The sequence below is a fragment of the Anarrhichthys ocellatus genome, unplaced genomic scaffold, assembly GCF_004355925.1.
Source record: "Anarrhichthys ocellatus isolate YVR2014 unplaced genomic scaffold, GSC_Weel_1.0 scaffold8, whole genome shotgun sequence".
In the NCBI taxonomy this organism is placed as follows: Eukaryota; Metazoa; Chordata; class Actinopteri; order Perciformes; family Anarhichadidae; genus Anarrhichthys; species Anarrhichthys ocellatus.
Window position 1 is genome coordinate 4,142,457 of NW_022280038.1, and position 7,038 is coordinate 4,149,494.

The window sequence follows — 7,038 nt, forward strand, 5'->3', positions numbered from 1 at the left end:
ATGTCGGGCCAGTGGTGCTCATTGGAAAAATCTGACAGATCCACAAAGATTAGCAGATATCCAAACACACACACACACACAAATACTGGGTCTGGTGGGCCCTTAGAGGGCTGATAAGAGCGGGGTTGGGCGATGATGAGGCCCACTCATGGATGCATTGTTCTCCTAAAAGGGGCGGATCTCCCCTTTGGTTTGGTGGTTATGAAGCAGGAATTGAGGAGCAGGGAGAGGGTAATCATTATTGGTTGTGACAGTGGTGGCCTGACAGCTGGGTCCAGTCTTGCTCCAGTGCTTGTTGTACAACAGGCAGGCTGACACACACATACACACACACACACACACACACTTGCATGCACACACATTCACATATGTCTGTGAGCACATGTGTGAAGTAGTGCATGTGATTACACACATACAAAACCCAAACAAGACAAAAATACATGTTTGTTTGGGATTGTTTGTCTTTGTTGGGCATATCCGGGAGGACATTGTGTTCATTACATCTGAAAATATGAAACTATTGGACTGAGTGAACACCATTCTTTCAAGCCAGAGGTGGGGCTAGTTTGTCCTGAGTGGGGGGCTAGAGAAAAAACGATGACGTCATTAAAATCTAAAGGGGTTATCCTCACAGGTATGAGAATAAGCTTAAAACATTTCACGGTAATTAGTCCCTCAAGACATTAAATATACTGTGTGAACGATTGTGTGACATTATGTCCTGACATTTTGTGTAAAGCTTATGAGGTGTCCAAAATGGAAATCTATGGATTCATCTTCCAGGAGCTTTGAATATTACCATCAAATTTAGCAGAAATGCAGTCATACGTTTTTGAGATACCTTATAAAGTATGTTGTTACCAACACCTTGATTAAGCAGTGGCGCTAAGAAAAGGTCAGGGGTTCATCACCATCACCATGATCCACCCTCTGGGAACCACAAATGTCCATTTTAATGTTCGTTTTAAGGTTCGATCCATTGGATGGATGTTGAGATGTCTTTTCTCAGGAGTGACCACCGAGTGAAGGGACAGAAAAGTGTACCAATCCATAGACACCTACACACACAAGAAAAACACTGACTGAAAAAAGAGCTAGCGCATGCTCTTTTTCCCTTGCCACCTGGAGCTTCCTAAAACTACAGACAATTACCGTTGGATGTCAATGAAAAGAGAGCAGCGCAGGCCAAACCGGCAGCCTAAAAAAGCTGAGTTGGCCAATATGCTGAAGTGTTAGCAAGGCTTTGTGGCCATGTTTTTGATTAAACAGGCCAACTGTTTATAGTAGTAATATGTATGCATCGTGCACGGTAGAGCGGCACTTTGTCACCACCATTAATATCTATTTCCCACATCGGCTTATTAGTTGATGCTTTAAGCATAATGGGCTGATAATAACAAAGTGTGTTTCAAGTGCCAAGACAACGCCTGTATGTGGGTGTACACATAAACAAGACACACACATAATGTGCTCACAGGTATTCACTGTGTCACTCATTGCTTGGCACCTCCGCCAATAATAAGTGCAGTGTTTAGGTCGGTAAAACCTTATCAAAGCCGCCCTGCTGAGGTTTAAGTGTTTGCTTGTAAAGTTTCCTCTGACCTCAGTCCGTTGGCATGCTGAGCCACTCAATAGGGCTGATTATAAAGGCAAAAGTCTGCACCCACCAAGCTCCATAACATACCATCACAGGATCAGCTCTTATAGCTGCTGATGCCACTCATGAAAACGGAGGGCCAGATAGGGAATTAGGTGACAGAGATGACGGTGAGGAAAAAAGCATTTTCTCATGATGCCATTGTTAAAGCTGCTCAATTGTCACTTAGCAGTGTTTCAAGGAACTATTTCCACATTTTTCCATCTGCCCCAACAACTCTTTCTTTGCAATAATTGCTTAACTTCACCACAGAGACTTGCTGGGTTTTTTTCTGGATGGAAAGCAAAATCTGTCACAACCTTGCTGTTCTCCCAAGGTGACTGAATCTTATTTGAATCCTAAAAAGAACAAAGAAGGAACACTTGTTAAATAATTAATAAGGAACCGCTAATTATAAAACAAAGACAAATGAGTTGAAAGTTTACACTTGGGTAAAATCATGATATAGATAGAAATCAACAATGATCATCTAAACAGTGTTGTTGTTTAACGTTGATTGATGTTTTAATTGATTAGGGTTAATTGGTTTCTGATTCTTCAAATATGGATTTTTGCCTTTCACTAAAAGAGACAGATTCTGAATAGTATTAATACAGTGACAACAACATTGATAACTGTACATTTTAAGAATGAAAAATGACACCCATAGATAATTAATATGCTACAGACGAATGGCCAAAACACTTCCTGCGACTCCTGTAATGAAAAACTCTCTGAACGCCAAACACTTTAATCTTTTATCATGAGTTGTGAATGTGAGTGATGGCGTCAGTCCAATGTCAGCACGGTTGATACTGACTACAGTCAACTTTTCGAGACTTGTAATGCAACCAAATAGTCACTTCAATGTCTTCTGGGACTATCCATCTTTGATTATGCATGGTCATTTTAGCATCATGGAAATAGCCGGTTTCATAGCATCTAATGTCCAGATTTTTAATCCCTTCATGGTATCATCGCCGTGCCACCTACGATCTACCCTGCACCCCCTGCAAAGTCCAGGCCAGCAAACAGATGAGGAGGAGACTCCGCTCACCCATGTTGGTACAGCTGCCTCTTCTCCGGCCACAAACCAGCAGCAGCAACAGCTGGAAAGACTGAGGCTTTGTCTGGCTCAGTAGGCCAAAAGTGCTGGGAAACTGATATTTGTCTGGCCGCAGTGTTGAGCTATGGGGCCGCGAAAGGGCATCACTGGCTACCACTGGATCAAGACACTCTATAATAGAGAAACCATGCTGTCTTGAGTGAAACTGATCATTGGTTGCGATCGGCATTTTGTTGGATAATCGAGGTAAATAGTTGGTGATGTGCCCCTTTGAAATTGGATGGATGGATGAAGGTTCGGCTCCACAGACCGTAATTGCAAATCTTGGTAAGTTGAACAGTAGAACAATGTGGATTCTCTGGGAAAGTGTATAAATAATTTAACAGTACAAAATACTGATACAAATTCACAAAATCACGAAAAATGTTGGATTGATCTGCTGAAGATTTTTCTGCTGGTCAATGGACGACATAACAAACAAATAAAGAAAATGTTATATATGCCTTCATTTTAATTCCTTCGTCTAGAGGCAACACCATTCATCCATGGGATTTGCTTATGATGCCAGGGGGACTATGACGGGAAAGATTGAGTAAATTTAACAGATTTGGACAGATTGAGATGTATAATTAAAGTATTCACTGACGGATGATATAACCCTGTGTTATACTATAAAGTATTTGGGGATTTGTGTTGTAATTTAAGCAACTTCCTTATTATTGATTATAAGGGCACAGTCTCATAATAGATAATATATTATATGGGTTTTTGTTAGTAAAAGATGAGCTACTCTGAGGACACCCCAGCAATCACTGTCAATTATCTTTATTAGCATCCTCAAAACATCATCATCACTGTGTACAGGGAACTCTCTTTGGCCATCAACTTGTAGTCTTTCTCTCCCCCTCTCTCTCTCTCTCTGCCTTTCCCTCGCCCTCCCTCTTCTTCCCTCTCTCCTGCTGTCACCTCTCACAGAGCCTGGCAGCATCAAGCCAGCTTGCATTTTAATTTGGCCCTGAAGTTACTTATTTCATTATCGATCATCCGTAATGCTGAATCAATGTTCATCTTGTTACGTGGGCCATACCCGTGTAATACAGTGATAGTGGGGCCCGGAGTTACTCATTCCCTTTACAAAGTGACTTTACCGTAAAATCAATGCCTTGTGTTACTGATACAGGGGAAACTGCAGCAGATGGAGCGAGAGTGAGTGGGCAGAGAGGAAACAAAAAGAAAATACAACTCACCTTTAATGCAGCATTGTTAAAGGTACTTACTAAGCATAACAAATCTCTAGTGTGAGTATTGTGTTATCATACAGTAGTTTAAGCCATGATTCTTTGCTACGGTGCAGTTAATAATATGAACGATATGTAAAGTGATAACATATTCATATTCAGCTGATATCAGTGGGATGTTGTGGTTAGTGTATCATCTGTGCTGCTTAGAACCAGGAAAATGTACCCAATACATTAATGACATTTTACATGTTTTGCACAGGTCTGGATTATTTTATACCGATCGTGCCCCTTGAATCGGCACAAGCAAATGATGTTGGAAAATATAAATGATTTAATACGGTTCCATCCGGATGAATGGAATGACAGATTTTGTTACCTAAATAATGACGGTTTAAAGGAAGTATAAGAATCCTTTGCGTCAGCGTGAGTTATATGTCCATGTGAAAGCATTAGTAAAACTGTCGAGAAAGGTATTAAACACGGTGTGATTATGACCTGTCCAGTCAGTATCAATTGATAAACAAACCAGAATACCCAAATTATTCTTCGAGTGGGTTTTCGCCCTCATTTTTTTTACCACTTCTCCCCCAGCCTCCCAGGGCAGAATTAATAGTATGCTAGTAATATCTTTTGGAGGGTTATTTAAGTATCACAGGTGAAGTGTTGCAACAAAGACATTTAAGGAATATTATAGGAAATTGAAGAGTAAGATTATTTCTAAAACCCCACTATTGAGTGAAATGGGCACACAAAATATATATTTATATTATATTTGATATATTATATTTTGTCAGAGTGATGCGAGCAGACATTCATAAAGGCCTACAAGCACCTATGGAAGCCATATTTAGAAGCACACATCTATAATCTGGTTTATAAACACCCTACATAGGCCTATAGATATAGCGTTTCTAGGTTAATATGTCTATATGCATATTGCACATTGTACAAAACTTATAAGCTGCTGGCCCCTTGGTTAAAGCTCTGTTCAAGGCCTGAATCTAAAATGGATCTCCCACTCAATCTATGTGCTTAGCCTGACTGACTGACTGTTTAAATGTAGTAGCCTACAACCTGAACGTAACAAGTTAATGTAAAACACTTGCGAGGCAATGCGTTAATTCACGCTTTGATCCGCTGTCCTAACCCAGTTTAATAAGTTGCAGTCCATTGACTATTAATTTGTTTCCAAATGGTGTGAGCAAGAGGAACTGTTCCAAAATGCTTTACTTTGCCACTAATGCAAATCAAAGTTAGGCTATCTATTTAATATGCATGATTGGTTGGTGTAATGTAATTAAAATCATACTATTGAAATTATTCTAACAGGGAAAAAAATTAAACTTTAAATGTATTTCAAAGTACACTTGCTTCTGCTGCTAAGAACAATTAATTTTTAGAAACTAATTCATTTATTGGATTAAGCTTCACTGTTCTTTAAACACTGCAAGATTTATTGGACCTTTATTTCACCCTAATGGGACATGAGTTTGAAAGAGCTTATTCGGAGATTGAATGTGTTGCAGTTAGTTTTTTAGGTTAGCCACAGATTTAAGTTTGAAACCGCTGAGGAACATTTTTGATGTACAGTATGTATATTCCCAACAGCTAAGGATAATTGCTTTGTAATAAGATATGATAATACCAATAGTCACTTCCATGAATTACACTGAGACTTTTTCCTGCAAGGTTTATTATTTAGTTTCATCATTCGGACAGACGTCAAATATATTGCAGTTTATTTAATAGCTTCAGCTGACCGGTAGCTTTTCATGATCACATCGAAAAAGCTGTAAATCACTCCACTGCACTATATCTTATACACTGTATAATATGTACAGCAGCAATCCTCCTGAAATTGAAGATGCCAAATTCGGGTGAGTATAACAAACTCAGCAAATACTACTGCTGGCTCTGGTCCCCTTTCAAGAACTGCTTAACAAAACGAGAGCTGCTTTGTCAAGCAAGTACAGAAATCTCTCTCTCTCTCTCACGCACACACACACACACACACACACACACTCAAACTACCAAAAGCGTCCAACGGTCATTAATTGCGTTTTCTTTTTGATAAAAGATGTTTTTAGTTTTTTTTTCTGTCACCGGGCGGAGCGTTATGGGAAAGATCTAAATGTGTAATTTGAAGTGCCTCTGTTTGAAGCCTTTGATCTCGCCTATTTTGCAGAGCCTCGGTTCATCATTTGCGACGTGTCGCTGGTGCCCTGTGTATTGCATAAGGAACTACTGTTGAGCGATAGGCCGTGTATGTTTGCTTATGAGAATGGGAAATTGTGTCATCTGCATAATTACCTTCAAAGAGCTCTCTACAAAACATCAGCCCTCAAGTCACTCGTGTGTGATTGCCCTCTTTTTACAGCACCTACAAATTGAATTGGCTCCAGCGCGCTGCCAGCATGCGTCCAGAATTTAAAAAAAAAGTAATTAAAGTTAGTGTAAGAAAAAATAAAAATAAAAATAAATTAATTAATAAATTAATTAATAAATTAATAAATAACATGAGGTCAAAACTTGAATTTTGGCCTATTCCGATGTGTGTGCGTGTATATACGGAAGTCAAGCAGGGGTTACTGAGACTCTCTTTAAGAGAAAGGGGGGAGCAGCGTCTTAATGCTTTTATGGCTATGCTAGTTTCCCGGGTCGGTGTGAAAGTGTTAAGTTAGTGCATGGTGCGTTTGATTGGAGGCAATAAATCAGACGCAGACCTTGGCGTGGGTGGTGTTGGGGGGGGGGGGTGGCGTCCGAGCGACGTGGTCCCGGGGATGAGACACGTGTCCATCCGGACTCGGAGCGCTGCTTAGTGGACACCAGCAGTCAGACACCTCGCTCAGATTTATTCTCTCTCTCTCTCTCTCTCTCTCTCTCTCTCTCTCTCTCTTTCAGCAGTGTGATTGGACGTGATTTTTTTTTTTGTCTTTTTGAAGTTCTCTTTCTTCTATACACTTATGCACTTATCTTTAACCACCCTCCACTTCACTGTCTGGACCCCCTCAGTTTGCAGGTCGATCTTACGTGTGCATGTATTTTCGTGTGTGTGTGTGTGTGTGTGTGTGTGTGTGTGTGTGTGTGTGTGTGTG